The sequence below is a fragment of the Lissotriton vulgaris genome, chromosome 8, assembly GCF_964263255.1.
Source record: "Lissotriton vulgaris chromosome 8, aLisVul1.2, whole genome shotgun sequence".
Classification (NCBI taxonomy): Eukaryota; Metazoa; Chordata; class Amphibia; order Caudata; family Salamandridae; genus Lissotriton; species Lissotriton vulgaris.
Genome location: NC_141696.1, coordinates 145,519,740 through 145,533,596, shown reverse-complemented (window position 1 = coordinate 145,533,596; position 13,857 = coordinate 145,519,740). Strand labels below are relative to the sequence as shown.

Below are 13,857 nucleotides of genomic sequence, written 5' to 3'. Positions count from 1 at the left end.
GTCCAACTGAGCAAGGTCTGTTGGGGCATCGGTTGAGGAGGTTTCTGGTGCGGTGGGGAGGTCCTAGTTGTCGAAGATCATCTTGATCTTGTGGTGAAAAAAGGTGTTGAGATTTTTGCAGAGGTGGGTGGGACATCTGTGGTTTCGCTGTTGGGTTTGACAAATTCCTTGATGATGGGGAAGAGTTCTTTGCTGTTGTGTTCGTTGGTGTTGATTCTGTCTTGTAGGGTATTCTTCCTTGTATTTTTCAGGAGGTGGTGGTGTGCGGTGGTGTCTACTTTGAACACAATGTGGGCTTCCGGGGTTTTGTGGTTCCTCCATGTCTTTTCGAGTCGTCTGCAGGAGCGTCTGGATTGTTGGAGGGCAGTCGCGAACCAACTGGCTTTCTTGATGTGTTTATCATGGCTTTTTTGAGGGGGGCCAGGGTGCAGGCACAGTTTGCGATCCATTGGTGAAAGTTGTGTGCTGCGGTGGTGGCATCTGAGGTTGAGAATGATGAGGAGCTGTTGAGGGTTGTGCTGAGCTGGTCCTCAGTGATCTTGTTCCAGCTTCTGCGGGGGAAACGGTGGGCGTGCTTGGGTGTGGTGGGCTTGTTGAAGGAGAAGTGGATACCATGGTGGTCCGTCCAGAGAGGTTCTGTGGTGTGGCTGTAGGAGTGGCTGTTTCCTGCAGCGACAACGGGGTCGAGTGTGCACGCTGCTGTGTGCGTTTGGGCGGTGACTAGCTCTTTCAGTCCTACGATGGTAAAGTTCTCTAGGAGGGAGGAGGTGTTCATATCATTGTGGTTGTCCAGGTGGAAGTTGAGGTCTCCAAGTAGGATGTAGTCTGTGGATGTGAGGGCCTGTGTTGGTATGAGGTCGATAATGGCATCAGTGAATGGAGGGTGGGGGCCAGGTGGTCTTTAGATGAGGGTGCCATGGAGGGGGTTTTTTAGGTTGGTCTAGATCTGAAAGTGCAGGGGGTCCATGTGGGTTGTGGGGTCGTCTGGGTGGGTGACCAGGCGGAGGGTCCTTTGTGGATGATGGCGATGCCGTTTGGGGTGATCCTTGCAGATGATCTTTTAGCCGCCGGGGATGGGGATGGTGATGTCCGGTCCTGAGCTTGCATTCATCTAGGTTTCCGCAAGGAAGTCGATGTTGGGTGAGGCGGCATCGAAGAAGTCCCAGATCTCTTTGGCCTGTTTGTGGATGGATCGTACATTGAGGAAGATGCAGTTGAGTGATTTGGGTGCGGTGAGGGTCAGTTGGTTGGGTAATGGAGCTGGGGTACGGAGGTGGGTGAAGGCGCGGCAGCAGTGAAAACAGGAGAGAGAGCCGTGGGTGTTGCTCGTTGTCGAGAAATGGCAGTTGTTGTTGCGTCCGGGGTGGAGATCGTGGAGGCTGCTGTAGTCATAGTGGAGCGGTACAAAAGGGGGTGGTGATGGATGGAGCATCTGAACCAATCAAACACTCACACCCAGTCAACAGATCTGGGTTTAATCCATCACCGTTCTTTAGCCCACTCTGCCACCCCAGTTCATATATGGCCATATGCAAATCAGTCTGACCCTGTGCCTCAAGGGAACAGTCCAGCCCGAACTGCCAAGCCATGCCTTCCCTGGACCGGAAACAAGCTTCCTAGGACCGGTTTCTGGCATAACAGCCGTCTTCAGCCAGGCTTGCTTGAATCCAGTGGCAAAGTGAGCAAGGGACTCACGTCTGAGCATACCCTGCCAACTTATGGCGAACAAAGCGGTACAAAAGGGGTGGTGATGGACGGAGCATCTGAACCAATCAAACACTCACACCGAGTCAACAGATCTGGGTTTAATCCATCACCGTTCTTTAGCCCACTCTGCCACCCCAGTTCAGACATGGCCATATGCAAATCAGTCTGACCCTCTGCCTCATGGGAACAGTCCAGCCCGAACTGCCAAGCCATGCCTTCCCTGGACCGGAAACAAGCTTCCTAGGACCGGTTTCTGGCATTACAGCCGTGTTCAGCCAGGCTTGCTTGAATCCAGTGGCAAAGTGAGCAAGGGACTCACGTCTGAGCATACCCTGCCAACCTATGGCGAACAAAGCGGTAAAAAAAGGGGGTGGTGATGGACGGAGCATCTGAACCAATCAAACACTCACACCCAGTCAACAGATCTGGGTTTAATCCATCACCGTTCTTTAGCCCACTCTGCCACCCCAGTTCAGACATGGCCATATGCAAATCAGTCTGACCCTCTGCCTCATGGGAACAGTCCAGCCCGAACTGCCAAGCCATGCCTTCCCTGGACCGGAAACAAGCTTCCTAGGACCGGTTTCTGGCATTACAGCCGTCTTCAGCCAGGCTTGCTTGAATCCAGTCGCAAAGTGAGCAAGGGACTCACGTCTGAGCATACCCTGCCAACTTATGGCGAACAAAGCAGTAAAAAAAGGGGGTGGTGATGGACGGAGCATCTGAGCCAATCAAACACTCACACCCAGTCAACAGATCTGGGTTTAATCCATCACCGTTCTTTAGCCCACTCTGCCACCCCAGTTCAGACATGGCCATATGCAAATCAGTCTCACCCTGTGCCTCATGGGAACAGTCCAGCCCGAACTGCCAAGCCATGACTTCCCTGGACCGGAAACAAGCTTCCTAGGACCGGTTTCTGGCATTACAGCCGTCTTCAGCCAGGCGTGCTTGAATCCAGTGGGAAAGTGAGCAAGGGACTCACGTCTGAGCATACCCTGCCAACTTATGGCGAACAAAGTGGTACAAAAGGGGGTTTCAAGCAAGCCTGTCTGAAGACGGCTGTAATGCCAGAAACCGGTCCTTGGCAGCTTGTTTCCGGTCCAGGGAAGGCATGGCTTGACAGTTCGGGCTGGACTATTCCCATATGGCACAGGGTCAGACTGATTTGCATGTGGCCATGTCTGAACTGGGGTGGCAGAGTGGGCTAAAGAACCGTGATGGATTAAACCCAGATCTGTTGACTGGGTGTGAGTGTTTGATTGGTTCAGATGCTCCGTCCATCACCACCCCCTTTTGTACCGCTTTGTTCGCCATAAGTTGGTAGGGTATGCTCAGACGTGAGTCCCTTGCTCACTTTCCCACTGTATTCAAGCAAGCCTGGCTGAAGACGGCTGTAATCCCAGAAACCGGTCCTAGGAAGCTTGTTTCCGGTCCAGGGAAGGCATGGCTTGGCAGTTCGGGCTGGACTGTTCCCATGAGGCACAGGGTCAGACTGATTTGCATATAGCCATGTCTGAACTGGGGTGAGCAGAGTGGGCTAAAGAACGGTGATGGATTAAACCCAGATCTTTTGACTGGGTGTGAGTGTTTGATTGGTTCAGATGCTCCGTCCATCACCACCCCCTTTTGTACCGCGTAGTCATAGTGGAGGCGGTTCAGGAGGCCAGGACTCCTGGCACTGGGCGCAGTCGGGGTGTGACTGTTTGCCAAGCTCCCATGCCCTCCCCACTCTCGCCAGCATCCTCTCTACACCCTGCAGCATCCTCCTTACTGATGCTTGCCCCGCAGCAGCCCTCTGCTCATGTTTGCGACCTTCCCACAGCCAGTGGTAAATGTGATCGGTAATACCCATAGGAAAGGGAAAACTTCTGTAATTCTGCCTAGCAAAAAAAAGGTCAGCATGGTTATTCCCCATTCCATGGGGATGAACTTGTAATTTCATGGTACAGATGGGGTATTATCACAGAGAACTGTGTTTTAAGGGTGTGGGGTACCACTCCGGCAGTACTGTGCAACTTGTAATCAGATCAGTATAGGGGCTAGAATTAGCTGGAGGTAGTAATACCAGGGTTGGAATGTCCTATGAGTTTGTGCATACCCACAAACATACATGCTTAAATGCATCACCAACTACTCTCCAATCTCTTTCCACATTGGAAAAGGTTAGAAACGTACTCCTGACAAAGGCAGAAGTATTCTAGGTGGGAAAAGGAAGTTTGGGGATGTAAATTTGTATTTAATCAGCAGATTTTCACATGAGCAAATATATTTGTGCATAATTGCTCATGATAAAATAAACATCACAAATATTTTCTAGAAGTACAGTTTCCAGGCTACTTCTATGAACTCTTGTGAATTCCTGAAAGTTGTACTTCTGCACGAATGCAAGCACATATGCTTGCAAGCAGTTGCTAATTTGTGAAAAAATAAATGCTGGGCTCTCGTCAGGAGGCAGCTTGCACCAGCCTATTACTCCTATTAGTGCCACCTATGACTGAACCAACAACTAACCATGAAACCCTACAGGTGGGGGAGGATGTGGTGTAATGGCAGGAGCTGCTTATCTTGGAGCTGGGGAACCAGGTTTGAGTCTTGGCATAGGCTCAACATCCTGTAATTCTGGGCAAATCACTTAATCTCCCTGTGCCTACAAAAAATGAATGTGTCGTTAACTAGTGCTCATGAAAAGTACTCCAATTCTTTTGGGTCGAGTTCGAGCTATAAGCGCTGGTGTTGATGATTAAGTGCCGCTGCCGAGCACCAGAAACCACTGGCTCAAATTAACCACTGCTTGAGAGTGCACTTAGGTTGCTTTCTAAAAAATAAAAAGAATTGCCATGCATAAAACACTTTTGACTAAATAACGCCTTGGAGAAATCATGTTAAAAGTTGCACAATAGTTTTACTAAACTTTTTGAGATTCTTTTTTTGTCTATATTTCATTTAGAAGGCAATCATCAATCTTGCTTTCATGTTTCGGCATATACTTGCATATGTCTGGGGTCAATCTAGGAGTATTATAATTAGTTTCAAATTGTTAAATTTTGCAATCATGTTTACATGTTTTTTTACTGAAACCATTGCCAGTGGCGCAATATCAACTAAAACCCGCGGCATTTCCTTAGAGCACTCACCTTAAATAGTAAAGCCGTTTGTAATAGTTAATCATAGGTAACAGCTGGAACAATTTATACAGATAGGTAGGTCACTTACCTTTGTATCAGACAGCCCTCTTTCACAGATCCATCCCAGTGTTCTGTAAACTGGCAGCCAAAGGGTCTGTGCAGCAGTGGTCGGGCATACTTATCCTTAGGATAAAATTAGCATTAACACTTGTTGTCCTTGACTCCAAACAATATGCCCTGGGCATAGGCGGTAGGAATTCCAGCCCCCAGGGCCTGGCCTAAAGAAGGCCCTTTTAAAAGAAAATACATGTTATAAATGTTGTGAATCCTAATCCACTAATAAAACAGGGATTACAGTTGAAAATGTCTTTGGCTTAAAATTCAGATGTTTCTAATTTCTTACCAATATTTGTATTTAAAAAAATAAATCATGTCAACTATGATGTGAATAATAATAATGGTGAGATTTCCTTTTTCACATCATAAATTATTATTTTACTTCTAAATTTCAAAAGGAGGGAATGAAATGCTCCCATTTCCAGCTCTTATCAGGATCCCTGTCTAGCAAATAGCAAGTGATTAAAAAAAGAACTCCCATTGTTAGCCTGTTGATCACACGGTGCAAGTACTGAGCAGGGAGGTTGTTTTCCCGGGAAGTATCTAGCAGACTAATGGGAGTGGGAAGTGGAAAGGAAGCCTGTATTAAGGAACCCAAAACATAGTTTGAAATAGACTCAACAGGTTGCATATGTTGGAAAATCCAAATGGGAAATAAGCAATCAGCATGTCACTGGTCCAACATTAGTCAGTTTACAAACAAATGACCTGTGCAGGGCGTTGACGTATGTTGGTAAAAATAGAGAAAAATAGTGTACGTTACTGTGCTTACGGGATGCAAGGCCTTCCCACAGATTGCGTATTCCTAAAGCATGACTGTGCAGCCATTTCTATTTATAAAGAAACTAGCAGCCCCTCCCGACGTTGTCTGGGAGCAATTATGCTTCAGGGCCCCGCCCGCCCTGACGTTGTCTGTGGGTCCCCTGGAGCCTTCCTCCATATATTGCAGTTACTTTGTACGCTTTTGTAACCTGCACATATCACTTTTTCCTTCTGTAATGCCCGTCTGCTACCTCTGGCTGACGATTGTGACTTTTGTAAAGCACCTCAGCTTTATAACGCACCTCTCATGATTGTTATTTTAGCTTTATAACGCACCTCTCACGATTGTCATTTTAGCGCCGGTCACCGCGCCTCCCCGCCGTCGCTGCTCCCTCACATTTGCTTTGGTATTTTGCTCACTTGTGGCGCTCACATTTGCTTTTCTCTATATTGCAGTTACTTTGTACGCTTTTTACTCCTGTAATGTCACCGCTCCTCCCCTCCCCGCCGCCACTCCTCCCTCACGTTTGCTTTGGTATTTTGCTCACTTGTGGTGCTCACGTTTGCTTTTCTCTATATTGCAGTTACTTTGTATGCTTTTTACTCCCGTAATGTCACCGCTCCTCCCCGCCGCCGCTCCTCCCTCACGTTTGCTTTGGTATTTTGCTCACTTGTGGCGCTGACGTTTGCTTTTCTCTATATTGCAGTTACTTTGTACGCTTTTGTAACCTGCACACGTCACTTTTTACTCCTGTAATGCCCCGTCTACTACCTCTGGCTGACGATTGTCACTTTTGTAACGCACCTCTCACGATTGTCATTTTAGCTTTATAATGCATCTCTCACGATTGTCATTTTAGCGCCGGTCACCGCTCCTCCCTCACGTTTGCTTTGCTCACTGCTTACTTGGAGCCCTACCTCATCCGCCGCTCACCTCTCCTCCCTGCCGCCGCTCCTCACTGCCTGCCCGCCGATCCTCACCGCCTGTCCCCCGCTCATGTCTGCTGTCACTGCTCCTCCCCGCGCTGATCTCCGCTGCTCCTCGCGCTCGTGTACGCCGCTCCTGATGTCAGCACGCACGTCGCGGCCGTGCTACTTTGAAGGGATTACTTTTTTTTTTACTTATATTTTTTAAATTACGTATTTATTTTTAATTTATATAGCCTATGTCCATCTGCACACCCTGAGGATTACAAAGATGTATTGGGTGTGTGGATTGGCGCTGTGGTTCCTGAGTTTACCCGCCTCAAAGCCTCAAAGTTCTTCCTTTATAATAGTAGTATAGATAGGGTGTGATTCAGTTTACTGGACTGGGTATTATCGTAATTGCATGTGGATAGCGCTTATGACACCTGATGAGGCGCTACAGAGCTTTGGGAAGGGATAACTTCCTGGGACTGCTATGGATGGAAGCTTTTCGTCATAAGGCATTTGGGGATGGTGTAGGTGCTGTGTGTGGGGACCAGAGCTGTACTCTTATCTGGTTTTATTTGCTGCTACTGTGTGTGCTTGTATGATGTTACAACGCATACTTTTACAATGCATGCCTTTACAACGCAGTTTTTACATTGCAACATCCTTTACAACACATTCTTTTTCATAGCATGCCATTACAGTGCATTTTCAGAAACTACCTTTACAACGCATTCCATTACATTGCATTATGCCTTTAGAGCACATACCATTACATTGCATTTAAGGTAAGTGTTGGATAGTGTAGGGGGTAAAAATTACTATTCTACCTCCAGTGAGTGCAACAGTAGGGTAAGTGTCGGATAGTGTAAGGGCACTATTCGTGGTAATGGTATGCGTTATAATGACTTGCGAGGTAATGCCTGCGTTGTAGTGACATGCATTTTTGTGACATGCAATGTAATGGCTGCGTTGTAATGACATGTGATGTAAAGGATGTTGCGATGTAATGACTGCTATGTACAGGTAGTGCGATGTAATGACTGCGTTGTAAAGGTTGTTTCCCATAGAAACGTGACTTATACTTGTGTCTCTGGGTGGAGGTCACACAAAGAGAAGCAGCATCACGATCCTTTGGTGAGCAGGACAAAGGGTCGACCTTTAATGCAATTATCTTTGTCTCATGTCTTGTTCCATTCTTCTCCTCACACCTCTCTTTTTTGTATCCCCCTCTTTCTCTTTGTCACTCTCTTTTTATCCCCCTCTCTCTTTAACCCTCTGTCTCTTTACCCTCACCTCTCGCTGCCTGCCAGTACATTTTTACGCACAGCCCCTCTTTCTATCTCAGTTCTTTCTACCTCGCCCATGCCTGCTTCTCCTGCCTCTCAATGTAGCTCTTTCTACCCAACCTGCCTCTGTCTCCATATCTTTATCTCCCTACCTCCTCTCTTTTCCTCAACTTTCTCACTACCTCAACCCTCTGTCTGTGCACCCCACTGCTGTTTCCATCACACCTCCCTGTATTCCTCCTCATCGACTTTATCCCTTTACTACACCTCTCTCCATTGTTCGCTACCTTCTCGCTCTCAGCTTTCTCGCTACCTCATCTTTCTATGCCCATCTTTCTCACTACCTCCCTACTCAGTTCACCACACCATTCCTGCTCAACCTTATTTCTTCGCCTTCTCTCTCTCTCCTTACCTCTGCTCTCTAGCTCACCTCTCCCACAATCTTACTCCTTTTTTGCCCCCTTTTTCTACTGTGACATCTTTTTCCTCTATCATTATCTCTGTGTGTCATTTCTCTATTTCAACTAACTGTTCGCACCCCCTTGCATCTCTCTTCATCTACTTTATCTCTTTCCCTCACCTCTTTCTCCATCTTTATCTACTGCCTCTCTCTCAGCCTTCTTGCTACCTCACCCCCCTGTACCTCGCCTCATATCTCTCACTACTTCATCTTTTTCTACTCCTTCTTTCTCAGTGTCTAACTTATCAATTTACCACACCTTTCATCCACTACCTTACCTCCTCAACTCCCCTCTCTCCTTACCTCTTCCCTCTAGCTACCCTCTCCCACTACCTTATTCCTTTCTTGTCACCGCTTTTTCTAGTGCTCCTTCTTTTTCTCTATCATTCTCTCTCTCTGCGTCATTTCCTTCTGCGACTTTCCTCTCTATTTCAACTCATCTTTTATACCGCACCTCTTACCTACCTTTCACTCATTATACATCACAACCGTCTCTATTTCACCCTCTTCATCTCCACGAATCTTCCTTTTCTTTCTCTCCCTCAGTTTGATCTTTCTCCTAGTTTTCTCTGCTTACATTGTCTCATTATGCATCACACCTCTTTATACCACCCCCTCTGCCTTACTACCCTCTTTTTGTGAACAGTATGTCTATACCTCTTTTCATTTTGCCCTACCCTCTACCTCACCACACTTTCTACCTTACATCTCTTGGTACCTCACCTTTCTTCCTGTCTTCCTTTATCTCTTTCTTATTCAACATCTCTCGTACTTATCTCTGTTCCTACCTTAGCTCTCTGTCAACATCACCCTTGTGTGTACCCATCCTCTCTCTATCTCTACATGTCGCCCTCCCTTCTCCCTCTACTACATGTCTCTCACTAGACCGTTCTCTTTACCTATCTTCCCTTCTCCTGTCTTTAAGCCCCTACTGATTTGCTTACTCAGCAGAGTCCAGGGTCACTGTCTAGCCAGGTAAGTGCACACATAGAGACAAGAAAGGTAAAGTGCTGTCTCTGCCATGCAAAACAAAAAGTCCAAGCGCAGAGAGAAATGGCTTCGCGCCTACAGGTTAGCTGTTCGGATGGTGAACCCAGCCAGCTTGATCTTTCAGCTGTGTTTTTGTGTGCCCCAATATCTGAAACTTTTAAAGATAATTCAATATTATTTGACATGAGGAAGGTTTGAATGAGCTGAAGTTGAATAATACATTCAAAGTTGTTCTGAACAGTATCCCACAAAATATGTTTTGCCGAGGGCCCCACAAATCCTTAAGATGGTGCTGCACGTTGTGATCACCTACAATTGTTTTGCAAACATTAGGCAAAACATTTTAAGCATGCACATACAGAGATGTGCAAGGGGATAGACCACAACCACCATAAGCACCCCCAACAATTAATTTGAGTCAGCTAAGGCTGACATAAATAAATTAAGACCAGCTGCCCAATAGGAGCTACACATGACCCGACTCAAGGCAAGAACTAGTCCAACCTTGTCATTCATTATTAGTGTGTGTCGGGCGATGGGGGGATGAGGCAGTGCTAGAACAGTGAAGCACCCGACTGTATACCAGATCTGGTATCAGGCAGGACCCAGGGAAATTTGCTGCTTCCGGGTGCAAATTGCTTACACAGGGGCACATTTAGTGGTGCCCACACTTTATGTGCTTTGCAGTCGGAGCAGCAGTCTGTTGAGTTGTTGAGAGATCTCTTATCCAGCTCGACCCAACACAAATGCCTCACTTAAAGGCCCATCAGCAGTTCTTTTGTTCGGGTTTCATCCTTGATGGGAGCTAGCTGAAGCTTAACACCTTAATAGCAATGGCATTGAAGAAGGAATGGTACTCAGGTTGTTTCCACTTCACAAGTGTGTTAGGGCTAAACTATCGTTTGGAGGCCGCTTTCTAGTTTTTACAAGCTCTGTATGTGAAAGATATGCATGCACTATAAGAATATCAATACGAGTAATTACACCTGCAACCATTTATATAGAACCTGCGTATAAGTACTACTGAAAGCAGAGGCGCAACTAGAGCCAAAATTAGGAGGGGGGTACTAAAAATTTCGAGGTGGGGGGGCTAATTCTTCCAGCAATAAGCAGAGTGGAGATGCAGGGGCTCTAAGAAGGGGTGCAAAAAACAATAAAGCTTTGTTAACAAGTAAATGGTCTTTTAAAGACCTGTGAAGTACTCGGGTGCGGCTGCAGTAAGACGCACGCCATACCAGCCAGCCCACAGCAGCTCAAAAACTGTCTGCGTGTGTGTGCCCGGGAAGCTGTCTCCGCCCGGACTGACACACACCACGGGGGAGGGCTGAAGCCCTTTGAGCCCTATGGCCGTTGCGCACCTGACTGAAAGGAACCCTTTTTAGCAACCTTAGAATAAGAAAAAAGGTAAGATTCTAAACTTACGCCTTGCAGTTTGAATGCAGCTCACTAATGCCTTTTCATACATCACCAAACTATATTACACGGATTGTAGCCTTTAAGTTGCAGGTAACACAAGGATCTCAGCAGCAAAAGCAGTAACCCACAAAACCGGGACCCCTCCATGTTTCACTCTTTACTCAGGAGCAGGCACATTAACTCTCTATGCTATTTTATGACCCTTAAGCCTTAAAGAATCTTTATAGTTCAATTAATTAAAATTGTTACAATTTTCTATCAATGAAGAAAAGCTTGTTTAAAATCTCACACAGTTAAATAAGAATGAAAAGACGTTTAAAACGATTAAAATAGTAAAAGGACTAGTACTGGAACTATTGCCCTGTCTAGCTGTGAGGTGCTGTACATGGGACTTTGGGAAGGTTTTATCATAGTCTATTTTGCTTGATGGCCGACAGAGTGCTTTTATATAGCCTTATAGCCCGCCGTAGAGGGCTATACCGGCTATTAAAGGCCCTCTCCAGCGTTAAAGGCCCCGAGCCGAAGGGCTATAAGGCTATTAGAACATTCTGCCACTAGAGGGCAGAATGTTCTAACAAAAAAACAAAGCCTTTTGGAAGTGTGAGGGGATTGAAATCCCCTCACACTTCCTGAAGCCTTTGTTCACAGCCAGAGCTGTGAACAAAGAAACATTGGAATGTTGGAGCTCCAGGCTTATACCAGCCATTATGAGCCCCGAGCACTCCATTGTTTTCAATGGAGCTCCCAACATTGCAATGTTCTAATGTCTGTTATGACTCAAACCTGTGATCAGAGCACACAGAGAACTTTGGCAAGTGCATTAACCACCAGACTTATCTTGCTTTTATTGTACCACAGAGCTTGATAGGGAAGCAAGCATCCCTGCAGCAGATGCCTTCAACATTGGAAGATACTTCAAAATGCGGTCTGTGACCAATTGAGGCAGCCGGAACAGATTAGCACACTTGTCCTTGTTGCCAATTTCTTTGCTGGCAGGGCTTAAAATGTACAAGTTGACTGTCTCAGTCCCTCAAGCCTCCCCCTGTGACTCCGCCCTTCATCTGCTCCCACCCCTTGACCTCCAGTTAAGGGGATCCTGGAATACCTTTTCCATTTCCAGTTTTGGGGGAAGGGTGGGGCAGTTGTTGATTTGGTGAGCAACTGGGAGGGTTCATAAAGGGCTCATCAGAGGCCTATTCATATCTGAGGGTTCCAATATTATGAAGGTTTTTGCTTGTGATATTTGTGGTTTTTGTTTTTACAAAAACTATGCAAACGTTATAAGCAATTAGCTTTTCGCTTGAAAATTTGGAATTCACAATTCTTTAAATGTTGCATACTCCCCGTTGTTGCCATTTTGTACATAAGTATATTTTGACGTACCTTTCCCTTGTGAGCTTGGTTGGAGTCACCAGTGAGGAAAAGCCATGTAAATGATGCACCTACAGACAAATCCTGATCTTCAAGCTGCCACCTGCATAGTTTACAAGCAGCAGGTCAGAGAGAGAGTGGCCAGCAAAGTTATTTGGGGATGGGTTTCAAGGGGTCTGTGACAGCAGATAGAGGATCCACAGGAAGTCCTCCAACAACTCAAGGTCCAAGCCGCGAGGAGTCTCCAGTCTCAAGCCCGCCGCAGTAAGCTAACCCTGTGGAAGCCGCTTGCTTTTACTGAAGCTGTGTGTGGTCCTGCAATGTGCTTTTATTTTTTTATATATAATTTGCTGATGGCATCAATTAAAGCATGTAAAATATCATCAAAACTCAGCAACATGTTTTTCATTACGCCTTGCTTACATCTGCGGTAAATATTTAGAGCGGTAGAATGTCATATTTTTGGGATTACGTCAATTTTCTTCAACAATGTTTTTGCTGTTCTTTGCGAACCAAAAAGAAGTTCCAGCAAACCCAAAGTGGGCTTACCGTGGCCAACTTCTGCAAGCGCGAGTGCCAAAAATTTGCATTGTAAACACGAAACGCAGAACTCCAGCATCAGGCTTTTCTCTTATTCTTCTTTTAGGAAGGATTGAGAAATTATCGACGCAGCCTGTGCAAGCACCAGCCACAGGGCAGGCGGATCTGAAAGACTGAGGGCGTACTGGTGCTTTATGGAAAGCCGCTTTTTACCCTGCAGCAGACTCTAAAAGAGGATGAGAGAGAAGTCGAATAACGGTCGAAACATCCTGTCCTGGCATCTCCATCTGTGTTGTAAGTATATCATTTATTTGATCTCACTCCTGAGGGATTCTCTCACAAATCATTCCTGAACTCCTCAGTCTCCCCATTACACTGGAGGAGGGGGATTACAATGTGAAATTAAAGCCTTAAAGGGGCAGCCACTCCTCATTTATGATTAGGCGTGGCGTTATTTATATGTATATTATGCTTACTTACTGTGGCTTTCAGCCATCCCTCTTCATCTATTGGTCTTTTGTTGTGTTAGTCACATTTTTCTTCCGCCCACTACAGCAGACAGAATGGGGCAGTGGGTCAGCCCACTTCAGCCATTGGCTAGCCTCACTGTGAGTGACAGACTTCATTCTGGTCTTTCACAAGGAGCACATTCACACGCAACGTAGTTCCATTCAGTGCCAGGGACTACTATGTCAATGTATAATTTCTGAGATCCCAAAAATATTTTAGCTTTACCAGATTTTCTCTTCTATTGGTAAGACCCTAACCTCTCCCACAACAATATTTTATAAAACCCTTAGTAAAAACAAGTATTGACAAACTCACAACACTGGCAGCCAATATCAGACTTATTGTCTTTGCCAATGCTTATTGAACAATGCATTTATAAAACAACACACCACCTCCAATGGACCGCTTACTTAATTTTTTCTCCTGCCATATGTACGACTGTAATTATTTAGCTTGATTATGGATCGTGAAGGTGGCTACAAGGAAACCGTAATGTTCGACTGAGAAGAAAGAATAAAGGAAATATCAGACAGTGCAGGGACTAGGGTGCTGGAAAGAAGACGGCATTGCCAGAGAAAATTCACCTCGTACTAAGGAGCATAGGAAGCTACAGGTAAGAATCTCTTCAAGTCTGTGGCACATAACCAGCAATATT

At 46.0% G+C, this 13,857-nt stretch overlaps 1 protein-coding gene across 2 annotated transcripts in view; it reads left to right on the top strand.

The window, feature by feature from the left end:
• The window catches only part of P2RY6 (pyrimidinergic receptor P2Y6), a 351,083-nt gene that overhangs the window by 323,990 nt on the left and 13,236 nt on the right, over positions 1 to 13,857 (top strand). For both annotated transcript variants that reach the window (XM_086933849.1, XM_086933848.1), the window contains one exon: positions 12,799 to 12,986. The gene's annotated coding sequence lies outside the window, so the exon portion shown is untranslated. The remainder of the gene's footprint in view (positions 1 to 12,798; positions 12,987 to 13,857) is intronic.